Genomic DNA, 13,819 nt, shown 5'->3' with positions numbered 1-13,819 from the left:
AAACAGCATGATGTTGATGTGGGAAATTTTCTGGATGTGTCACAGAGCTAGGTTAGCAGTACAGATGTGAAGCTATTAAAACACTTGCATACACAATGCAGCTAGTGAGATATTTAAGTGGCTGGTATATGCATACTCATTGCATTTTCCTTCTCTCACGGAAAACTGTTTAGCTAGTCAGTCAGTCAGTCCTCACTTTTTATTTCATGTAATCAGGCATTTGACTAGAAATAGAAAAGGAACTGTCACTGCCTGCAGGAAGGTTAAATTTTAATGGAGGACTTGGATAAAAATAAATAGAATCATATTAAAAAGAACATGCATAGTCTTCCACAAATGAATTCTGTTTTGTACATGTGAGTCATCCACTTGATAGACTGCTTGCGGTTTCCTGGTCTGTACTATGTGTCGCATTCATGACCAATTTCTTTTGATTTGAGCTGGTATCAGTTTAAGGAGTGTAAACTATTTTAAAATTACTTTAAAAATTAGAAAAGCAAGTTATCTTTAGAGAAGTGTCTATTCATGTTTTCTGCCAAAATGAACAAATCAGGAGACTATAGATGCTGGAGAGGATGTGGAGAAACGGGAACCCTCTTGCACTGTTGGTGGGAATGCAAATTGGTGCAGCCACTCTGGAAAACAGTGTGAGGTTCCTCAAAAAATTAAAAATAGACCTACCCTATGACCCAGCAATAGCACTGCTAGGAATTCATCCAAGGGATACAGGAGTACTGATGCATAGGGGCACTTGTACCCCAATGTTTATAGCAGCACTCTCAACAATAGCCAAATTATGGAAAGAGCCTAAATGTCCATCAACTGATGAATGGATAAAGAAATTGTGGTTTATATACACAATGGAGTACTACATGGCAATGAGAAAGAATGAAATCTGGCCCTTTGTAGCAACGTGGACGGAACTGGAGAGTGTGATGCTGGGTGAAATCAGCCATACAGAGAAAGACAGATACCATATGGTTTCACTCTTATGTGGATCCTGAGAAACGTAACAGAAACCCATGGGGGAGGGGAAGAAAAAAAAAAAGAGGTTAGAGTGGAAGAGAGTCAAAGCATAAGAGACTCTTAAAAACTGAGAACAAACTGAGGGTTGATGGGGGGTGGGAGGGAGGGGAGGGTGGGGGATGGGTATTGAGGAGGGCATCTTTTGGGATGAGCACTGGGTGTTGTATGGAAACCAATTTGACAATAAATTTCATATATTAAAAAAAGAAAAGCAAAGCAAGTTATGATGTTAAAACAAAAAAATAAATTAATGTAAATGTTATGTTGCACTTACTCCTTATTAACATGGGAATTGAGATAACTCCATGCTTTGTGTGAAGAATACTAAATACAATAATGTGTGACCAGTTATAACTATCAATAAACATATTGGAATTGAGATTTCTATGCGCTTCCCACTTTTTCCTTACCTCCTTCTGGATTTTTTTTCCATTTATAATCATTACCTGTAAGTGTTCTTGGAGGTTTCTGATTTCTCTATGTTTAGGGTGACTATATAAAGTATGATCCAAATTGACACTTTTGACAGAGAAAGGGGATATGCTAAGACAGTACGCAATAAATGTACAGTGTCTTGGGCAAATCAGGTTGTAAGGTTATCCTATCTAAACTTTTTGTTTTAGATGTTATAAACATTCCCATTGCTTTTTTGAAAATTACTCCTAAATGACTATCATATATCAAGCTCAACTCTCTCTGATTTGCTAGCTTATTCAAAAACTTACAAAGGTTACCCATTGCCATATTGAGCCATTCAAGACTCTATTATACATCCAGATCATATTCCCAAAAGCAAATTAATTATCTTCTTTTCCCTAAAGTTTACCATCCAATCCATCCAATCAAACCCTTTTATTCATACTCCATAGTATAACTTTTTAACGTCTGTAATTACATTGTTTCCTCTACCTGGAATTCACTCTTTTGACTCCTTGTTTCCATTTTTATTCACAAAAATATTCTTAATTCTTTAAGTATTTTTTTTAACTTCTGTCTACTTAATTCTTTCTTAATATGACTTCATAAACAAACAAGAATGGGTTCTCTACCTCTCTTGAACTCTGTTCATACTTTTACATTACTGCCTCATCTACGTGTTATTTTACTAATGTTTTATTCTACAAATATGTAAAATTAACGTTTAAGCGATGTTGTAAGCTCCCTGAGGATGTTGGATTTCACCTTATGTATTACCATATACTACATAGCACCTTGTTTTATTTTGGGTGTAGTAAATATTCAGTAAAAAATATGTTGATCTTTTATAAAACAGCGATAGTATTAAATTAGGAGTGTATCGTGAGAGAATCATTTTATCAACATTAATAAGCATTATTTGTAATATTGTTTACTATAGTTAATAAGCATTGTTTGTAACATTGTTTATTTCTTGTAATTATGTTCTTTTTTGCTGTGATTTTATAAAATAACTGAATTCTTTGTTGTGGAATTGATTTTGGTTGTTTGAAATGGATATTAAAAGTGATCAACGGCCAGATATAGAAACAAATCCTCCTACTATTTTTAAATAGCAGACATTCAATAATTCTAAGACTGTCAGAAAAAATATCTTCATTCATGTAGAGAGTAGTGTTTTGAGCATGATTAATGTTTGTTTTTATATTTCTTTAGACAAACAATTCATATGATTCAGTAAGTGGTTTAAATTATAAAATTAAGTCATACTAATTCATAATTAAATTCTATTACATAGGCTTGTCATCCTATAAAAATAACTTTTATTCATTAAAATATAGAATAAAATAATATCTGCTACAAAATTATATTTTTTTAACTTCTCAATTTTTGTCTAAGAATGAAGTTTTCTAATTTTGTGAGGGTTTAGAATTCATTTTGTGAAGTTATCTCATGTTTTCTTTCATCTTTTAGAGGTGAAGAGTCTTTACTGGAGCCACAGTAAGCTATAGTTTTTCAGCTTTATTTTATATGGTACCCCTTATAGTGCTGCATACAAAGTTGCACTAACCACCTGTTCAGTATTTTAAATTTTGCTTTTCCTCCAAAATTCTTACATGCCTGATGCTAGAATTAGAAATTTGTACAGACTTTATATTGATTTTCTGCTTAGAGTGGTCTAATAGATTATTTATTAAAAATTATGCAATCATCCTAAAGAACTACTTTATTCTTTGTAGAAAGTAACTTCATTTTACCAGATCATTTGTTAAAAAAACAAAACCAAAAAACAACTTGTCATGGAATTCCTATAGACAAATGAGGACATAGGGACTGTCCATGTCATGACAACAGGGTTTCAAACTTTGAGTAGATTCCTATTTATTTGACAAAAACAATATTCTCTGGCATGTGGAGTTTATCAATATATCACACAGGCATGGGTCACGATGCAATTCCACCCTTGCCTTTTTCCCTCCCCCAAATTCATACATTGTAGTCTTAACCCCCAATACCTCAGATGTGACTATATTTGGAGATAAGGTGTTTAAACACACAATAAAGCTAAAATTCAGTCTTTAGGGTGGCCCTAACACAATCTCATTGATGTGTTTGTAAGAAAAAGAAATTTAGACAGCAGGCATGCATGTGTACAGATGAAAGACCAAGTGAAAACAGAGGGAGAACGTGGCCATGCGCAAGCCAAGGAGAAAGGCTTTAGAAGAAACCAGACCTGAACCATGGGAACGTACATTTCTGTTTTTATGCCACCCAGTCTGTGGTACTTTGTTATGGAAGCCTGAGCAAACTAATATAGCATCTAAGTATCATTGCCATTGCATGGCTAGATTGGCTGGCCTTCCTGCAGACCCAGCTTGAATAGAATGCTTCTTGAGTTCTGTCAGTTCCAGTCTGGAAAGACCGTTAACTCACTACCATAGATATTTTCCTAGATGTGTAGCCCCTAAACCTTTTTTCTCTCTCAAGACCCAGACCAAGAAATCTTCCTCTGTACATGGTCTTGTTTTTCTTATCAATAGCAATAAGCAAGAGCAGCTTTCCACAGTAACATGTTATATGGGGGAAGTTTAAAATGAAGAAAATGTGGTTTATTTGATTCTTTTTTTAGCATCGTATGTAGTAGAAGAAAGAGTCCTTCCAATGACTGGTTTGGGGAGCTAATTGGAATGATTAGGAAGTACTGCTCTTCATGCGCTAGAATGTAATTTTCCAGCATGGTTAAATAACAAGATATCTATGAATCTAGCCAAAAGGACTGTCCTATTCTCTACCTCAAGCGTCTTCATTGTTAACTACCAACGTAATAAGAACTGGTGGCATGATGACGTGACAGGGCTTTATTTCCTCTCAGTTTGCTTTTGTAAGATATAAATTATCCACTAATGTCATCAAACTGTGATATTTTCCACTACCACCTTTATATACAGAAATATCCCGTTATCCATGGGGGTACATTCCAAGATTCCTAGTGGGCCCCTGAATCCACAAATAGTAGAGAGCCCTAAATATACTATATTTTTTCCTATGCTGTCATATGTATAATATCATTTACTTTATAAATTAGGGATAGTAGGAGATTAACAATAACTATTAATGAAATAGAACAGTTGAGCCTGGGTGGGTTAGTTGGTTAAACATTTGACTCTTGATTTCAACCCAGGTCATGGTCTCATGGCCCATGGGATTGAGCCCTGCATCAGGCTCTGTACTGACAGCGTAGAGCCTACTTGGAATTCTCTTTCTGCATCTCTCTCTCTCTCTCTCTCTCTCTCTCTCTGCTCCACCCCTGCGCACTCTCTTTCTCCCTCTCAAAATAAACTTTAAATAGTAATTAATTAAATACAACAATTCTAATGGTATAGTGTTATAAAAGTTATGCGAACGTGGTCTCTGTCTTTCAAAATATCCTGTACTGTACTAACCCTTCTTGTGATGTGTGAGATGATTAAATGCAGATGTGATGAGGTGAAATGAAGTGAATGATATAGGTGTTGTCTTGTAGCATTAGGCCACTACTGACCTTTTGACTCAATATCAGAAGGATGACCATCTCCTTCTGGACTATGGTTGAGTGCAGGCCACTGAAACCATGGAAAGTGAGACTATAGATAAGAATGGGACTAACTGGAACATGGCATATGGCAAGCATGCTCATCTTTGAAATGCATCCATGGCACCCATTAGAACGTTCTGCACAAAGAACACACCTCAAAACCCAGCTGTATGTTTTCCTTACGGTGTATGTATAATAAGCATTGAGTCATGACTTCAAATTCTTTATATTTAGTTCAACTCTTTTTAAAAATTTTAATTTTTCGGGGCGCCTGGGTGGCTCAGTCGGTTAAGCGTCTGACTTCAGCTCAGGTCACGATCTCGCGGTCCGTGAGTTCGAGCCCCGCATCGGGCTCTGGGCTGATTGCTCAGAGCCTGGAGCCTGCTTCCGATTCTGTGTCTCCCTCTCTCTCTGCCCCTCCCCCGTTCATGATCTGTCTCTCTCTGTCTCAAAAATAAATAAACGTTAAAAAAAAATTAAAAAAAAATTTTTAATTTTTCTAGGTACAGTTGCATAATTATAACATTAATACAAATTTTCCATTTTCTAGGTGTTCTCTAACCTCTACTGACATTCATTCAGCATGTATTTAACTGAAGGCCCAATGTACACAATTGGTACTACGATCTATTTAGCTAATAATCAAAACTGAACGCTGACTTTAGAGATCTCGTGGTCTAGTACAGAGATAATTCAAGTGTATAAATAACAGTAATAAAAACATGACTTTTAAGGGTTTTCTCTGGACAGAGGAGAAATACATTTCCATTGCTGTTTTTCTATAGTCAGAAATTGGTAGGAAAGCTTAACAGTTCGATAATCATTAACAGGAAAATATCATTTCCATTTTCCATTTCCTTCCAGTGTGTTTACTGCACAGAAGTGAGATTCGGGTATTGATAGCTATTTATGTAATAAGCACCTTAATGAATTTTCTCTTATTCAAATGATGTGCCTGGGACCAATTTGGGGTAAGCTGCAGACAGCCAATTGCTTGACAGAAAATCAAAAAAGGAGGTAGAGTTTGAGGATTGGTGCCTAGAAAGGGGAGAAGAATCTTGAAACAAGCAGTCTTCCTCCAGATGATGCTACTCTAAGGCAGGAATTATGGACAAACACTGGGAGAAATTATCTCTTTCAGTAAATGGCTCATGAATTTTTGGGATAGCAACATTCTAATCTCAGCTGTTGGTAGTCTGGTGACATTCTGAAATCTCTCTTATTAAGTCAAAATTTTAGAAAAATCTCTTGTCAGTAGTCTATCCTTATGGTGGTAGGCCTTTTGGGGAATGAAAGAATTGAGATCCAGCGTATTGGGGCATAGTACAGGAAAAGGGCACAACAGTCATTAAAAATTGGCTGGAGTAAGGATCAATAATTTAGTGAATAGAAAACTATCATAAAAGGAAAGAATTTACTGGGGAAAAAATGTAATTTATACCATAGCCCCCGGCCCAGAGTTAGTGGAAGAAAAAAATAGATTTCCCATTAATTATAGAACAAGGATCTCTCAAGACATTATATGTGGTTATGAAAGTAAAGGACAACCGAGAAGCCTTAAGGGAAATGTGAGATGTGAAAATAAATATCTGGGTTACAGTATGAAGTGACCTCAAAGAAATTCAGGCAGAACTCAAAGTCTATTCAGGTACAGAATGGAAGAGTCTGAAGTAAGCACCTAATACAATGTGTGCTTGGTGACTAAGGTCTGTCTACTGCCACCCACGACATTCCTTGGACATCTTCCTGTTCAGGTGTATTACCCTTTGATCTGTTTTTGAGGTTCATCTTACCAGTTAAGAAATTCAATTTCTCTCTGAATTTGTCGCAAGTCATTACAGTTCAACCAATTTCCAATCTGTGCAAAATCTGTTCTTCACAGACAAGTGGATAACAAATTATTTTGTGCCTAAGTCAACAAACCCAGATACGGAAATTCTAAAATGTAACATAATTTAAGTATTGTTGGTAAAATATTCTGTGCACATTTTATTGCATATTTTATTAAGTTCTCCATTCTTGATTTTTAGCTGGGCTGCACACTTACCTAAGACAGGGTTGCTAGAAAGGACCAAAATGCTGACTGAAGCATTGAGCATGGTGGAATATATATGACCAAGTATTGTTAATTTAAATGTGTAAAAATGAAAGCGTCAGTGATTGGATTCTTTAGAAAAAGGAAACTGCATAGAATCATAGTGGCATCCGATATTATTCTCTTACTGTCTGTGTTGGTCCTTATCGATACCTCTCCATTACCATCTATAAATGTCCTTAGAAGTATCTCCCCATATAATAAGGATCCTTAGGGAAATCTCTGTCTCAGTTAAGTGCATATGTGGTTCATAAGCAATTTTATATTTTTCATAAGCTATTTTAGTTCCTACTATTTCCAGTCATTATGTCATGCCTGTCTTACCTCCTGTATTTAAACTGCAGCCTTCTCAGGTAGATACTATCACATTTGCATTTTACCAGTAAGGGAACAGAGAAGCACAGAAGGGTTAGGTATCTCACCCAAGTCATCATGTAGCACACAGTGGATTTGTATTTGACCTTGACTACAGGTAGTCTAACTCCCAAGTTGTTACTTTTACCCACTGTTGTTGGAAGCCATGCAACTCTGCATTATTGTGTATTTATTCTCAGAAGTGCTACTACATATCAGTTACGTTCAGTAAACATTTAATGAGTGCCTTGTCCTGTTCTTGGGACTTGGTGACACAAGGGTGAATAATAATCGTCCTTGCCACAGTCAGGCAGCCCCTTGTATTTCCTTCTTTGAACCTGCACTTCTCATCCAAACAATCACCCATATAAGCCTGACTTAGCTGTCTCTGACTGCCATCTAGGAGGGCCTTTGACTAACCTGAAGACAAGCTAGCGTGAGACTGGTGTCTTTTTTGCATAATAATAAACTGCAGTAGTAATGAATTAATCTTAGCTCTTAAAACGGATAGTTTTTGCCCATTCTGTATCCACTCCTTTACTGATGTCATCCCTGGGAAGGGGGAGTGGCTGATCAATTGAAAAATTGGGGGAAGCAATGTTCCAACCTTTCTGTCTCTTCAATTCTTCTGTCTTTTTAGGGAAGTGAATTGCTGCTGTGGGGGTGGGCTGCAATGCTTCCTCAGAGACTATGCTCCCAGGGAGGTGGGGGCTGCAGGCACAGGGTGGGTAAGCCTGTGGGTTCTGGGATTCAGGGTTAGCATGCCAAGTAGGCCAACAGCTCCAACCACACCTCCAACATGGTCTCTCTCAGTCTGCAAGGTGGAAAAGAGAGTATTTTTGTCTGGAAACCCACAGCCATTTATTAGATATAATTCTTTTCTTTTCCCAACAGGGATCAGACAACTAATGAGTATCTGGGCTATTACAAGGGAAAATATTTAAAATTTGCTAGGAGTTTTCACCCTGATGTGTGTGTGCACGTGTGTGTGTGTGTGTGTGTGTGTGTGTGTGTGTGTGTATGATAATCCTAAAGAATGGTAGCTAAACTCTGGCTTATTTTCTTACTGGTGATTGCAGTGTCTTCAAACTTTCACTTTCTTGCCCAGAATCACCTGCTATACTATAACCACATGATATCTGAGATCACCTGGAAATAGAGATCTTAAATTACCAGAGACATCAGTTATAGGAAATAGGTTTCTTAGGTAAAAGTAGTAAGCCCATTTTTGTCACATATATCTGGTATGATATGACTCTCATAGTCTAGCTTTCCCCCAAGAGATAGACCTATCTCTATAGGCAGTCAGCTTCCAGCCTTAGTGCATTCATTTAAATTTTAGTATCAATATTGTAACTCTGTTATAAAGTTTATAACTCTTAGCCTTTTACTATAGTCATATAGAACCAAGAACAGTATCATAATTGCACAAAGGGGTCATTAAGTCGCGGGAGTAAAAATGCTTATGAATGAAACTGGATTAAATCCTGCAGCAAGTGAGGGGTTCTAGGGTGTCAAGGCCAAGGGGTGTGATACTTCATCCTGCTCATTTCAGGCTTATGTGACTCGGGTGAAATTTATATTTCTGTATATAGCAGCTGTGTGGCTGCATTTCGGATACACCGAACTCTGTCCCCTTTAACCTTGCTCTAAAGGTAAGTGAACAACATTCAATCCACCACTGATTTAAATGGGAGTTATTACTTATAACATCTATACTCCCAGCACAAGTTGATTTAATTTGCTCAAATTTCCTGGTAATCATATAGTACACTGACCTGGAAAGGACCTTCTTCCTTTTGCTTACCTTCCTGGAAAGAACCACCACCCAAACCCCCCATTTGAATGTAATGCACTTTTACCTATGGCAGCCTTCGAGAGTAGCTTGCTAAGAAGTTAGAAGGGTTAAGATACCTTGATATCATTCTTTGGGAAAATGGGATTCTAGCATTTTTGACTCCAGAGTTTGTTTACCAGACAATGGAACGCAAGAAACTGAACAAAGATAAACACTCTATTTGCAGTGAGGCTGCAAAATGGAAGGTGTTTCATCTCTGAAAAGACCAACTGTATCATCTTTTCCCTGCAACACAGGATTATTCCCTCTGGTATAATCTTTTTTCTTCTCTCTCTGTCCAGTCCAGACTTAAATGATACCAGATGTTGGCTGTCCAGCAACATTTTTGCTCATTTCTCAGCTGGAAAATCAGCTCTTTTTCCTCATCTGTGGTTTCTAAAACAAAAGGTGAAAATTTTAACAAATTATTGTTGATAGCAGCAGATCATGAATTGATGTTAATTATGCTCTGCATCAAAGATTAAACAAATATTTACTAAGTGGCCACTCTGAACAGGACAATACACTGGTTTCACTTTGATCCCAACCTAGTAACATAAACACTTCAAAGATTTCTAGAATTAGCCACTTTATATAAAGTCATCATATATATATATATATATATATATATATATATATATATATATATATATGTGTGTGTGTGTGTGTGTGTGTGTGTGTGTGTGCGCGTGTGTATGTGTGTGTGTAGGTGGGTGTGTGTATCTTTAGTTATTTTATAGAAACTTTATTTTGTATAAATCAAACTGTTATAATGTTTGTCCTAAATATTTCCAATAAAGCAGTTGTTATTGTGTGGTGAGACCCACATCCAATATTCCTCTTTAATCAATTCATAAAAAGATACTTTAGTTGGGGACAGGAGTCCTGGAGCAAAGTGAAGAGACTCTACAGACATTAAATTGGCCCCCAAATCCATGAAGGGGTCAGCCATCAATATGACTTTGAGTTTAATTATTTAGTAACCTCATGCACTCTGCCTTAAGGACATGGTATACATCCATGCATGAAGCAGGCGATCTGATAGTATAATTTGGCAGGAAATAGTCTGAGGTAGTGTTTAAGAATGTGGGTTTTAGAGGAAATTAGAACTGCCCAGGAAGGTCAAGGAAGTGTATGAAGGAGCTTCAGATTTAAATCTGTAGAGGTTAGGAATAGGAGTTGGTAAACCGCAATGGTTAACAACGATGGTATTAGACTGCCAGGGCTCCCCTCACTATGTACCACAGACCAGGTGGCTTAAACAGAAATTTATATCCTCGCCATTCTGGAGACTGGAAGTGTGAATTCTCCTAGGCCTCTCTCCATAGCTTTCAGGTGTCTGCCTTTATATTGTGTCTTTACATGGTCCTTTCTCTGTGCCCTCATATCCCTGGTGTCTCTTTTTGTGTCCAAATTCCCTCTTCCTATCAGGACACCAGCCAGATTGCATTAGGGCCCTCCTAAACAGTGTCATTTTCGCTTAATCAGTGCTTTAAAGGCCTTATCTCCAAATAGGTTCACATCCTCTTGCACTGGAATTAGGGCTTCAGCATGTGACTTTGAGGAGAAATGGTCATAATTCAGCCCATAACAATGGTCATGAATCTGGTAGGAAATCAGGCATCACGATGAATCCCAGCATGGACAGGTAATAACTATGGAGAGACAGAGCCTCCTCCTTACTTGCCCATGTCTTATAAGCCTCATGAACCAGAAGCAACCCTGAGAATTCAGGTGGGGTTTTAAACTGATTGAAGAAACATGGAAATGACTAAGATTTCCCTGAATTAACTAAGAATCATTTCTACCATCTAACAAAATAGCCATCAAGTGCAGTTGTGGGAAAACAAGAAGAGTAGCTTTTCTCTGGACTGTGTCTGTAACTTGGAATTCTACCTGCTATGTCTATACTTTCCATAGGGCTTGGCTCTTTTACAATACCAGGTTGCAAATAACTGAAAGAGATTCAGGCTAATTGAAATAAAACAATTTATTGAAAAGTTGCAGGGAACTCACAGAATTAATGGAAATCTTCCTAGAGCCGATATAGGAATGACATGAACCAAGCAGTTCCGGAAAGATAAGAAGCTGGAAGAAAAACAGTGGTCTTATAGCTGAAAGAGCCTTGACAGGACTCTGGGAACCCTACTCTGGTGATAGCCACCACCAAGGTGAATGACTTCTGGCCATCCTACTACTCCTTTCATCACTTGCTAGAGAGCCAAAGGCCTGTGTTTATTGCCTGTGGGCCACTGGAATAAGGAGAGAAAGATCTGTCCTCTAGGGTTTGTACTGGAAGATAGTCTCTTGGAATATTCCTCAAGACTGTATACAACAGGCCAAGATCATTGCTTACTAGGCAGTAAGGATGCTATCTGAGAGAGAGAGAGAGAGAGAGAGAGAGAGCAGGAGCTAGAAAAACAAAATATGACCTCACTATAGGTGCTGGCACATAAAAAGTACCCAACATAGAAGCTGTTGCTGTTTCTTGAATTATTATTTGCCTGTTATCGGTTCCAAACTTTCCCTAGGGAAATAAGGAAGGAGAAGGTCAGTGTGGCCTAGAATAGTTGGATAGAGTTTAACAGAGGGTGTTGGAGATGGATAGACTGAGAATGCATAGGATGTGAGCACCAGCATGGAGATGGAAAGCTGCATGATTGATAGTGAGTGTGAACGTGGCTCCCTAAGCTGACGGAAGGCTCCTTCTGGCGAGCTGGGGCAGACCAGCTTAGACACTTCCAGTGGGAGCTGCATGTAGAAACTCTTATGTCTCCACAAGAAGGAGTTTGATTTATTGGTTAAAAGGAAGCCATGGTAGGTTCTTGAGCAGTAATTTCCCAGTGGCCCAACATCTCCTTTGTTTGAAGTTTAAGGACAGAACAGCTGAAGTTGTTCAGGGACCCAGGAACCTCAGTTGTCATCAATTTTCCTTTTAGCTACTGTTAAGTGGTTCCCTTATACCTAATATTTCATTTTCTTTGGGAATTTTGTTAGTGATCTTCTTTCTTCATACTTTTTTTTTTCCAATTTAAACAAAAAAAGATATTGTACCTACTATTTATTTCTGTTTTTAAAACAACTTGAAAAATGTGTATGTTCCATGCTCTCATGGAACATATACTTTTTTGATTATTTTTTTCTGATACAAACTAGATTTTATTCAGAGCTGGGAAATATTTTTATTACAAAACATAAACAAAAACATGAGCAAGGTGGCTGGGACAATTTTTGAGGCACTTAGGTTGACACAAAAGATCTGCTTGTGAAATCCATGTTGGATGGATGTAAGTGCATTTTGGTGCAAATTTCTTATGTTAGCCTTGTAGCAAGCAGTTATTTTCCCACATGCCTTATTTTTACGGAATATTTTTCAGAGAATATTTTTTTCTCTAAAGTCTATGTACATTTGGCTGATTTTTTTTTTTTTTTTGCTTTGTGAAGGTCAACACAGATCCATAATCTTTTTTTTGTTGTTTGTTTAAGGACAGAGTTTGGATTTAACACAACAACCAAAAATAACTCTTCAATTACTGTTGTAACTCCTGCTTCTGCTTCCCATGTCCCTACCTTTGGTCTTACTTATGTCCTTTGTAAAGTATTGAACTGAGATACTAAGCAAGCCCGGAAGGGCACCATGGGAACACCTGGAGCAGGATGCAGGGTGGATGGAATTATGCTGCTAATGCAGAAAACATCGCTGCCTCCACATTGCTTTGCTATGTAGTGCTGTTATTCCTTCCATCAGGAGATGGGGTCCCTCCAATCTCTTGATATTAGGCTGACCTTTTGAATGGCCCCCCAACAACAGAGCACAGATTGCCAGACAAGTGAGTGAAACTCTCCTGACTTTCCAGTCCCTTCAAGCCATCGGATGACTAGAGCTGCATGAGTGAACCCCAGTTAGACCAGCAGAAGAACTGTCCAGATGGCCAATGTGCAGAATTATAGGCAACAATAAATCATTACTGTTTTATGCTGCTATTTTAGAGGAATTTTGTAACAGGAACAACAAATAGCTTATTTTTAAAAATAGTTTTCCATTGGCTTAATTCTCAGTTCAGGTTGCCTGTGTATATAATACCAAATCTGAGTCATTTTAATTATCTACTGTGTATTAGAGTTAAGAGCTGGCAAAAGATTTGACTATATCAAAATTCCAAATTCCTAAAAGAAAATTAATACTGCAAAGTGGTTAAGATTTTTCTCCTCTGTTGAGCAGAAAATTCTCATCCTTGCATAGTAAACTGAGTGAAAAGCCAAAATAATTCAAAATGTATAAAGGATCACCGTGGGATGGTATTATAGTATTACAGGGTCCTGATGCTTCTTCTCAGTGACCAACAGTGAGATCCAATAGTTTATCCCAGAGGATAGACTCCTCCCACACTGAAGAGAAGTGGAGACAATAATAGACGTTACTTCATTAAATTTTACTTTTTAAGACTTCAGATGGGCTAATGCCCTTCTAGAGACAGCATCACATCACCTTGATATCATTGCATTGTGATCCCGC

Source organism: Panthera pardus, unplaced genomic scaffold (genome assembly GCF_024362965.1).
Source record: "Panthera pardus isolate Hobbes unplaced genomic scaffold, ASM2436296v1 HiC_scaffold_13, whole genome shotgun sequence".
Lineage (NCBI taxonomy): Eukaryota > Metazoa > Chordata > Mammalia > Carnivora > Felidae > Panthera > Panthera pardus.
This window is presented reverse-complemented; position numbering follows the sequence as displayed.